Source organism: Dendrobium catenatum, unplaced genomic scaffold (genome assembly GCF_001605985.2).
Source record: "Dendrobium catenatum unplaced genomic scaffold, ASM160598v2 fragScaff_scaffold_328, whole genome shotgun sequence".
Classification (NCBI taxonomy): Eukaryota; Viridiplantae; Streptophyta; class Magnoliopsida; order Asparagales; family Orchidaceae; genus Dendrobium; species Dendrobium catenatum.
Genome location: NW_021318790.1, coordinates 25,312 through 37,735, shown reverse-complemented (window position 1 = coordinate 37,735; position 12,424 = coordinate 25,312).

The window sequence follows — 12,424 nt, the reverse complement described above, 5'->3', positions numbered from 1 at the left end:
GAGAGAAGATAGAGAGATGTCGAGCGACAGAGAGGGATCTCGCCTGGGTTTTTTCGTGGATTATGCGAATAGCCTGTGGAGTTTTCGCCTGAGTCTTCTCACGCGAGAGAGAGGAGAGAGGCAGACTGGGAGGTCTGTTTTGTGAACTGCCTTGGACTGGAAAGAATTCGGTCTTGTCATTGCCAAAGGCTTCAGTCTATGCGAATAGAGAGAATAGGGAGATCGTGGGAGGAGACTTGTACCGGCCTTAATTATACACTTATATTTCTCATTTTTAACTCAAATTGATGGCTAGGATTGAGTCATGTTTCAAAAGAATTTAAGGATTGATTTAAAAAAAATAAATTTAGTTGAGTATTTTAATCATAATTATAATCAATTTGATCAGATTAAATTTTAATATCATGTTTAATGAAAATTGATTTTGATTTTATTTTGCTGATTTTAAAGATTTAATTTAATCAATTTATTCCAATTATTTGATTTGGGTTTAGTTTTAAAAATTGAATTAGGACTTTAGATTGAATTGATTTTGATTTAGGTCGATTATCAAATCGGTCGATTTGGGTAATCAAAGCTACCTACGTTCAAAATTGATTTGTTTTGAGTCCTATTTAAGCCTCATATTGGGTAGATTTATCTTAAAGAGTTCCGATTAATGGTGATTTAATCAAAATTAGGTTCAATTATTATTGAATTTTATCTTTCTATCTTTATTAATTTCGATTGGCTTTGATTTGATTTGGGTCGAGTCAATGCTACGTCTGTGGGTATCCACCTAAGGGAGGTCCTACAGGTGACGTCTATTCTAGGCTACGAAGACCTAGGTGCTAGAGTTGGATTTGGGGAAATTGACCTCAAATAATGAGGTCAACATGGTTGAGCAGGATATTCCAACAGTCCTTGGAGGTGACTTCAACTGCATTCTGTCACAGAGGAGAGAGAAGAAAGGTGGGAGGAAGTTTTCTTTCTCTCATGTGCCGTTGTAAATGAAGGCATTTATGAACAATAATGACTAACATGATGTAGGTATTATAGGGGCTAAATGTACTTGGTGTAATAATAAGAGTGGAAATGCACGGATATTAGAAAGGCTTGATAGATGTTTGCTGAATTCTAAAGCTTTGGAGAAAGTTAATATAGTACCGGTGAGACATTTGAGTAGAATTGCATCAGACCATTGTCTTGAAATTATTCCAACACCAAGTTCATAAATTCAGATTTTGAAAATTTGAGGATGTTTGGATATCATATGCAGCGGCAACTTCTGTGATAAAAAAGTCATGGTCCAAATCTGTTAGGGGTGATGATATGGAAGCTTTAAATAAGAAAATGTCTGGAGTGCTCAAAGCCTTATTTTTTTTGAGTAAGGCTAAGCATCAAAAGATGGAAATTTTGAAGGAGAAGCTGAAGGAAGAAATTGAAAATCTACAGCTAGAAGAAGCTTCAAGCGCTCAATTCTCGATAGCAAAGTTCTTATCCTGAGAACCAAAGTAAAGGAATTCAATTGTACTCTTGCAACGTTGAATATGTGATGGAAACAAAGAGCCAAAGCCAAATGGTTGAAGGAAGGAGATGTGAACACTTCCTTCTTTCATGCATTTGTGAATGGAAGAAGAAATGGGAATGCTATCAAGCAAATTAGAGATGAGGATGGAGTATTAACGGTGGATGAAGATAGTATAAGAAGAAACTTCTTTCAGGTTTTTTCCAAGAAATGGAAATATAGAGATGGCATTCTAGACAATTGGCCCAAGAATGAAAACTTCTTGAAACAGGAATATTGCAATATCCTGGATGCTGATTTCAAGCTAGAAGAAGTAGGTAAAGTAATTAAGGAACTTGGGAACAAAATCTCACCTGGATTGGATGGAATAACATATTCCTTTCTAAAAGCTTATTGGAAGATCATTGGGATGGATGTGTGGAAAGCCATCCAACTTTGCTTCAATTAAGGGAAGATGTCTTTAAGGTGGAAGGAGACTTTAATTATTCTTATTCCCAAAGTAAGTAATCCTATTTTTTCAAATAATTTCAGACCCATAAGCCTTTGTATGTCTATATACAAAATTAATGCAAAAGTTTTAGTAAACAGAATGAAGAGAGTAATCCGTGGCTTGGTGACAGAAGAGCAAGTGGCTTTTATTGAAGGGAGAGCTTTATCATGGCATATGCTTATTGCCCAAGAACTTTTTCATAAGTTTAGAATCTCCAAATTGAGAAGAGGCTTGGTGGCTATTAAATTGGATATGGAACATGCATACGACAGTATGGCTTGGAACACTCTACATCAAGTTTTGATCTATTTTGGATTTCCAAGAAGATTTTCAAATCTCATTATGGAGTGTGTCTCTGACCCGGTTTTCTTTGTGCAAATCAATGGTGTGGAACTGGAAGGTATTAGAGGGAGAAGTGGCTTTAGACAGGGGTGCCCTCTATCTCCTTTCTTATTCATTCTTTGCTCCCAACTCCTTACTAATGCTTTTTTATCTAAAGGAAAGGTTGTGAGGTTGAAAAGTGCCCCTTTGGCACCTAGGATTTCTCATCTTTTATTTGCAGATGACATCTTGATCTTCTCCTATGCAAAGATTAAGAAGATTAAGATAATTATGGAAATCACTAATGACTATTGTAAATGGACGGGCCAAAAGATTAATGTCTCTAAATCTTCTATCATTTTTAGCAAGCACATGGAGAGAAGGAGGAAGAAGATTATCTCAAAACCATTAGGCTTCAGGGAGACCAAGGATCTAACTTACTTGGGCAATAAAATTACATTAAGAAGGTGTGTGGCTTCAGATTTTTCTAACATCGTAGAAAAAACAGCATTTAAGCTGGACGTTTGGGGCAAGAAATTTATTTCTACAACTGGTAGAGTAACACTTATTAATGTTGTTCTTCAAATAATCCACATTTTCTATACTTATATGTCTCTGGTTCCGATTTTTATTTTGAAGAAGATTGATAGAATGAGTAGGGAATTTTTGTGGAGTAAAAGCAAAAGGAGAAATGGTTTACATTATGTAGCTTGGAAGGAGTTGTGTAAACCAAAAGACCAAGGGGGGCTTGGCATACAATCGGATGTACAATCGGTGGAATCCCTTAGAGAAAAACTGGCTTGGAACTTCTTGAAGAAACCGAATTCTTTATTCAGTAAAACAATTTCAGCCAAATATGGTAAGAATATTTGGGAGGAGAGTTACAGGAAGAACTCTTCTATGGCTTGGAAGGTGATTATCAGTGGAGCCAATGCCTTAAAACATGTTGTAATGTGGAGAATCAAGGATGGTGTTTTATTCAACATCATGAAGGATATTTGGATCATGGACAGAAGATTGGAAAGAGAGCCAACGTTCATTTCGAATGATATTGTTAATTTAAACAATCTCTCGTTCTTTATTTCAAATGGAGCTTGGGAACCGGAGAAACTTCAATATTACTTTGGGAAGGAGATGGTGGAAATCATCATCAATATCAAAGTTGACTCCAACTGTCTTGAAGACGATATAGAGTTGTTGAAGAGTTTTTTGGGAGAACAATTGCCGGTTTGATCAAACATTCCAGGGAATATATGGAAGAATCGAAAACTATGGGGAATCTGGAGTGGAATTTGATCTGGAGGATGAAACTTAATCCTCGAATTTCTTTATTTTGGTGGAGATTATTGAAGAAGGCCATCCTAACTATGGAGTTTTTATTTCATAGAAAACTTACTAATAACAACCTTTGCACAAGAGGTTGTAACATGATTGAAAATATAGATCATGTAGCAGTGGATTGTGTGAAATTAAAACAGGTTTTTCATAAAGCTAAGAAGTGGGGGTTTAATCTACCTGTTTTAAAAAGTTTTGAAGAATGCATGCATTTCTTGAAGGATAAAGGAGAAGAGAATCTGTTTATAGTAAGTTTGTATTTTGCATTGGTTTTTAATTCCTGGAAGAGTATGAATTCGTTAATCTATGAAGGCAAAGAGATTGAATCCGGCATCATTATCACCAATGCTATCAAATTGGCTACATGTTCTACTTCTATAATTCATTCGTACCACTGGGTTGCCAACCAGCAATTTGAGCTGTTTTCTTCCACTTGGCATCCCCCACCACCCGGATGGATTAAAGTAAACATAGATGCTTCACTCTGCTGGCCTCTAATGAAGCTGGAATTGGAGGTATTTTTAGAGACCACAAAGGCAGAATGCTTCTTGCTTTTGGTTTCTCGGTAATGTATTGGGACGTTGGATTTTTGGAAATGCTTGTTGTTCGTTCATTGAAGAAGGTGATTCAAGACTGGATGTTCAATGCAAAAGGCTTAATTGTAGAAGGAGACAACTCTAATGTTATTGCTTACCTACAAGATTTGGCGGACATTCATGGTCGAGAGGTGGAGAAAGAGGTTATAGAAGACTTGGACATTTTAAAGGAGTTTTAGGTAATTATTTTCCATTATGTTAGTAGGGGTAATAAGCTAGCACATTGATGTGCTAACCATGCTTCGAAAGGTGATTTCTTTTGGGACATTCTAGAAGTTAATAAGGTTCCTCCTAACTTTTATTCTTTGTTAAAGGAGGAAAGTGATAGGTCTTCTATCACTTGGTTGCTTGTACCTTTTTAGTTTTTCTTTTTAATGCATTGGGCAGTTTTATCAAAAAAAAAAAAAAATTAAGGGGTTTTAGTGTTAAAGGTTCATTTGGTCAAACAACATCAACCAATGTCAACCATGGTTAACCATTGACCCCAATAGGTTTGAATCATTGTAGTGATTATTACTAACATGTTTAAGTCTTTTCCAAAAGTTAAAAAGTTGTTTGAAGAAAGATGCCATGTTGAGTGACATGGATTGTAAATATTTGAAGGTTTTAGACCTATGGATTATGATTTGAGTTTTAGTGCTTGAAAGGTCATGGAGGGTTTCAAAATGATTAGGAAGACTCTTAGGGGGTGGCTAATCAATATGTGAATGACCAAACACCATTCTAAAGGCGCCATCACTTAGGGTTTTTATTAAATTGAAAATATTCCTAAAAGAGAAATGGTTTAAGTGTTTAGGTTTGAACTTGAATTTAAACTTTGGATTTTATGATTAAATGTGATTGAAGCATAAAAATTTATTGAATGATTTTAACTTGATTAGGTGATTAAGAACGATTGAAGGATTTAGGGATCTTGATTGAATGAGATTGAATAGTAGATTGAACTTGAATTTAATGATTGAATTTAAATGATTGAATCATTGATTTGAATTAATTGAAGTTTAATGATTGTGTGATAGTCACTTAAAAATTAAAATTCATTGAATTATTTATCACGCTTTAATGATTAATGAATTAATATTGAATGATTGTTTAAAGATTGAACATAGTAATTGAATTGAGTTTAAATGAAATTTGATCATTAATGAAGTCCAGCGATTTAATTGAATTGAAAGATTGAATGGAGTTAAATGATTGAACATCAAGATTGACAACGATTGAGAATGACTGAATAGTTGACTTCATATAAAAAATTTGGTCAATAATGGATTCTTAGGTATTTGAGATATTATAGATTATGTTCACTCTGCTGCCAAGGCATAGTACGTTGACATTATTAAAGTTATGAAGAAGATAATTTGTTTGTACATATTCTTGAAAGGGGTTGGTTAGAAATATGTGAAGGATATGTTGCATTATGTTAATCAGATTGGTATTCATTTTGCAAGGATTCCAATTATCATGAAAGGACAATAGATAATTAATTTAGTTATCACTAAATTTCACCACTCGAAAGAATTGCTTTATAACACTCATAAGGTACGTTGGAACTTGAATACAGCTGAAATTTTGACAAAGACTTATCCATTCGAGAAACTGAAGTTGATGTTTTGTGCAACTTCAAATGTGCTTATCCAATAGAGGTGATGAGTGATTAGCATGTACATTGAAAATAGATATGTTGTGGAGCTTATGATTATTTTTTTTATATAAAGAGAATGCACTATATAGAATTAACCATGTGTCATTTTGAAAAATTTATAGTTTTACTGGCTTTCCTAATTTTTATTTAAAAAAAAAAAAAGATAACTACTTTTTTGTTAGACATGAAATTAGGGCTATTCAACACTTAGAAAAGAAACTTCATAAATTATAAAGCCTCAGAAATATAATACAGTTATAAATTGGATGAAGCTACTCAAAATTTTGGTAGTATTTATGACTTGACCTTCATTTTTCTATTTTATCTTATCTGTAATTGATATAGACTTTATCTATATCCTAACAATATAGTCCTAAGCAGAGACCATCAAGCTCTGATGGAATTCCTAAAAATATAGCCCTAAATAGCAGAGACCATCAAGCTCTGATGGAATTCCTGAAGTACGAAGCTCATCTAGATTCCTTTTATAAATTGTTAAGACCCATCGCATTTTTGTCTAAGCATTAGAATAAAAACATTTGAAACGAAAATAATGATTTTTGTAAGAGAGAAAACTACAGTGCTTTCAATAATAATAATAAAAAATTCTGAGTTTGCACACAACAACAACTAAACAAATCAATTCCAATTATATTCTAAGAAAATAGAGGAAAGAGTAGAAAATTACTATAAATGCATGTTACAACTCTGCACAGTCAAAAGGATATCGATCGGTCGGAACTGTTTATTGTCTGAAAAAAAAAAAGTTTATAGAATAATAAAAAACATAGACAAAAATAGAGATGGAATCACCAGTAATTGACCAGTTATTGTCCTAATTCCAATCGAAAAGTTTTGCAGAAATATTTAATGAAATGACTAACACGGTTTTAGAACATGGATGACTATTTAAAATGAAGAAGTACGGATATTAAAGGTAAATGGTGCGCATATATTTGCAAGCATTGACTATCCAACATACAAGAGTATTTAAAACATGAAATAAATTGGGGTAAGGTTGACATATGTGCTATTCTAAATGTACTAGAACAATTGGATATACTATGTCGTCTTCTTAAGTTGGACGCCTTTTGGACTTTAATTTTTGTATTTCTCAATTTTTTTATACGACTTTTAATGATTTTTTTTGATTGGATGGCTAATGCAGGGAAGTTCGTTTTAGTATTAGATCAATGTAATTTTATCACCCTAAAATAAGCCAACTATTGTATGGTAAAATAGTTAGAATAAAGTACGAAGCAAATTTGTCTTTAGAATTCCCACATAAATGCAGATACCAGAGGGACACAATAGAATTAAAATTAAGAAATTCATGCTCAAAATGTTTGTTTACAACACATTTTAATTGCCACAATAAATTTAGTGTTTTTATAGATCACTTGTGTTGGCTTTTGTATTTTGAAAATATTTTTATGTAGTATGTTATTTAATTATTTTAATATTTATTTAAAAAAACAAATACGGTTGTTTTTTAAAAACAATTTGAACAACTTTTAGATGTTTTATGCTTTTAAAAAATTTATCACAATCAACCATCGATACAATCATCATTGGCCACCACACTATTGATGGAGACCACCAACATGGTTAATACTTCGCAATCAAATGCAACAACAGTGCCAATACTATCCCCACTATCACATAAATCAAATTATTTCATATCCAATAAAAATAAAAAGAATTTTCCCTTATGATAGCATTAATTAAGAGCAATAGATCTCGATCTGAATGTTTATTCAGAGCAAGCTCGTCGGAGCTCGATTAACTTTACAAAAAAAGGGGATTGGAGGACTAGCGGAGCTCAGGAATTAACTGGAATGCTATGCATAGTGTTTTAAATTTGTTGAATACAACATTTCTTCAATGAAATTGGTTATATTTATAGCTCAAAACCAACTAAACTAAACTTAAATTATGATCAAGTTCAGCTAGGCGAGGTCATAAATTCACAATTTAGTTGTCATCAGACAAGTGTCCAAAGGAAGCAACCCCATTTGGACAATTGTGTTGGAATTTACATGTGAACCAATGCTTGCACTAACTTTTTTTTTTTTCAAATTTGGACCACCTCAGGCAGACAACTTGCTTGAGGTAAGCTAGACACCCGTTAGGAATGTATTGGCATGGAATACAAAGGTTGGTCTAGCTTGATTACTTCTGGTTTTAAAATGGCTCAAAAGAACCATATTTTAGAGACTTGAGTTAGCCAGTTTGGCTAACCAAGGTAAACTTATTGGCTGGGCTTAGAGGGGGCTTAGCTTAGGGTCCCTAGCCTCTTGAAGCATGTAATGGTTTGGTTTAATATTATAAAGGTTGAAGTTAATTTGGCTAATTTAAATACATATAGGTTTAGTTAGGTTAGTCCAAAATGCTAGCCATAGTGAACCCAATGGTTGGGCTAGCTTTGGTTTTAGGCACCCACTGGAAAACATTGAGTCGTTTGAAGAACTTTGGCTTACCTAGGTTCAATTGATTAAAGAGAGAAACATATATGGTATGCAATTTCAAATTTGGTTGACTTGGTCAACCAGTCCTAGGGTAAGGGTCCAAAGGATCCCTTATAACATTTTAACCTTGTTAGAAGTTTTCGTAGGTCAATTAATGCTCTCCATGTAATGTATTAAATGTATGAAGAATTAATGCCTATTTAGGATTAATGACAGACTTAGCAAACCATAGTAAACTAAGGGTTCATTTATGTTTAGGCATGTATTGGTTGATGTTTCAAATATTTAGGAGGCTATGGTATGATTTGATTTAACTTATATAAATGATCGAAGGTTTATCTTCAAATGTGTTCCTTATGGTCAAAGTGACCAATCAGGGTTAACCAAGCTGAACCATGGGTCCATAAAGGTCAATGTATGATCAAATATTAATGTAGAAGACTTTTGGCACAAACTTAGTGTTTTGATTAATGTTTACAATATGAAGTGGTTTAGGGTTAAAAAGGTTTATTTGGTAAAAATAGGTCAACCATTGCCAACTATGGATCCCAATGGGTTCAAATCATTACAATGGTAATTACTAACATGTTTCACTTATTTGCGAAAGTTTTAAGGGTGTTTGAGGAAAGAAATCATGCTGAGTGGCATGGATTGAAAATATTTCAAGGTCTTAATCCTATTGAGCAAGCTTTAGAGTTATAGGGAATGATCCTTTCAAAATGCTTGGGAAGACACTTAGCAAAGGGCTAATAAATATGCGAATGACCGAACAACATTCAAGAGGCATCACCTATGGTTTTGAATAAATTAAAAATTTCTCTAAAAAAGGGAAAAGTCATATCACTACGGAAAAATCACTCATTACCGGTAGTTTGTTATAGCGGTTACTAGTAGTTTAACAGCAATTTACTAAACCACTGACAGCTTGTCGGCGGTTCAAAAACTACGGGTAAAAACCGCGCCGGAAACCGTTTTCGGATGTATTTTTTTGGCAGTTTTTTTCACCGGCAATTTTTTGGTGATTTATATCGTTGGTTAAGTTTCGGTGGTCAGAGCACCGGTGACCATTGGTTTTGTTACCGGTGGCGTACTGGTTGTTTAACTGTCTGTAAAATTATTATCGTTATTATAATGTAGACTGTCGGTACACTACCGATGATTTTACCAAAGTCTTACCAACGGCTAAAACAGAAGGAAATACTGGCAGTGATGCCGCTGATGTGTCACCGGTTTATCACTGGACACCATTGACATATTGACGATATTGACTGGAAGTTTTAGTAAATTTCTAGTGGCTTTAATTAGCAGTCCGGTATCAAAGTTTCTGGCCACATACCGCCAACATTTTTGTGAACTCAGGGGTTGCCCAAGCTCTACTCAAATCTACCCATACACCCTCTCCAATCCATATTGGATGTTGTCTGGACTTTCTAATATCCGTGAACATGTCTCAAAGATGGGTCGCTCCTCTCCTCTCAAAATTTGTTCTTATCCCTATGTTATGCTTAAGCAACCACCTAAATTCTTTTCGTAAAATATAATAGGCATAATACAAAATATCAATACAAATTAAATTAAATATTTGAATTCATGTCAAATAAGTATACTTGAAATTCTCCAAACCACATATCCCTAATTTTCTTTGGGATCTTCTTCCATGATCAGTAAGGAGTATAATATTTATTCTTTATAATATCCCAAATCGTGTGAGTAGGTGGTCTTGAAGGACTGTAGCTGCAGGATAATTTTTTTGTCAATAACATATAATATATCAAAATATAACAAACTTAACAACATAAATTGAACTTACTTATTGCCCCTAGGCTTAATGTATTGACGCTCATCTGCTACAACTACATGATCCCCAACACCAACCTCTATTGGTCTAGATGGTCCACCTTGTTTTGGCTGCACTAGATATGCGTAATAATATTGGGGGGGGGGGGGGGGGGGGGTAGAGTGGGGGTTCTTTTGTTTTCATTTCACATTTCTCATAACATAAGACAAATATGAAAATGCTGATTTCTTCCACTAGCACCGATTATTAAGGTTGTGTAGCAAATATGTAAATTTGTCAAATCATTACTTCTTACTAACTCTAAAGAAAGGGTGGTGGTATAACAGCAAGTGGATCTTACTAACCATGACCTTACTAACTAAGGGACTGCTGCTGACTCCTAGGTGGCGATGGTGAAGGTATAATTGGTGGAACTGATCTTTACCCCTCACTTTCATCAAGATGTCTAGGTCTATTATGATTAACACTCAACTTTTTTCTAGAAAATTTTGAAGCAAATGATATACTAGGAGGCTCGTTACCTGAAGCCATCTGTATTAAAAAAAGCAATTAGTTAAACATTGTAATATATAAAAAATAAAGAATATATTATAGACATTAATGAATTACAGAAATAAAGAACAACAGAACACAAAATAATGATTAAAATTTTCATTGCTCAAAATTTTAAAAGTACAATTCTATAAGTACAAAAACTATTTAGAAATATTATAAAAAATATAATTATATAATTCTAAATTATAAAAACTACAATTCTAAATTACAAAAACTACTTAGAATAAAAAATATTTTCATTGCTCTTTAGGGTATCTTCACTTTCATCCTCTTTCTCACTTGATAAGCTAGTTGAACTATTCACATCTTCTAATTGTATTTCAATACTAGGGGTTATAGTTGACATCTCATCCTCTTGATGTATAGTTGCTATAATGTATTCTTGATTAATTATTTCCCATGTTTTTATTTTTATGACAGCTAGCCAATCTTGTTTATCCCTATAACCACTTGGATATTTACTAAAATAAACTTGAATAGCTTGACTTGCTAACACAAATGGATAAAACTTCCTATATCTTCTACTATGTTTTACATTCACTAAACTATATACAGGATGAACCCTTGTGCCTTTGTTCTGTATTGGTTCATTTCATTAATAGTTAATATAGCATATAAAGTTCTCATCGTTGCATGGGTACTCCAGGTCAAGAACCTCATTCAAAATAACATAATAATCACACTCATCTTCTTCATGAGTATTCCCTCTTACACAAACTCCATAATTTTTAGTTTTTCTTTCTTCACTCCATGACTTGGTATGAAATTTGAACCCATTCACTATTTATATTGGTTATGACTTTACTTTTCATATTAGACCCCATGCTAGTACTTGTAAACTTTTATTAAAATAATTATTATCAGGGTTATGTGCCTAAATATATTTTTAAATATTAGTATTTTTGATATTAAATAAGATATAATTCAAATAAAAATTTTAAAATTTATGAGCTCACGTAAGATCTAAAATAATCTGAGAATTCATTTGTATTAACTTGCTCAATATCCTTAGAATCTGTTAGAGGCAAATTGCTTATGAAATACCCGTTGATAAATCATCCAAATAATACTTTAATATTTTAAATAAACATTACTCATTATCCACATTATGGAAAAACTTACTCTAAGATTTATTCAACTTCTTCATAGTTTAGTAGTACATATAAATTTATTGTTTTGATTTCTAAATTATTGAGAAATCTTTTAACACATTTGCACTAGGCTTTCCATGACTTTTAACTACTAATAATTCAGCCTATGATTATTCTTCTACATCGAACTCCATGTTATAACCAATCTTTATTATTGTACTCCTTACATGGGGCTCAAAGTAGTAGGAATAAAAATGAGTGGTTTCTTGAGATAAATATGATTCACATATCGATCCTTCTAATCGTATTTTATTCTTAACATATTTCTTTAGCTTATTTAAATATCTATTAAATAATTACAATTATCAAGTTAAAAAACATATGTTCTGGACATATTCAAAAATATTGAAGACTTAATAAAAATATATTTTACCTCTCAAAAGGATACATCTAACGATATTGTACAGGTCCACCAACTCTGGCTTCATAAGGTAGATGGATTGGAAGATATTCCATAGAATCAAAAAATCCTGGAGAAATTTTTTTTCAAACTTAAAGATGATGATTGGTATGTTCTCCTCACTCCTCTATAAAGCATCTTCATTTAGTTTCGATGAACAT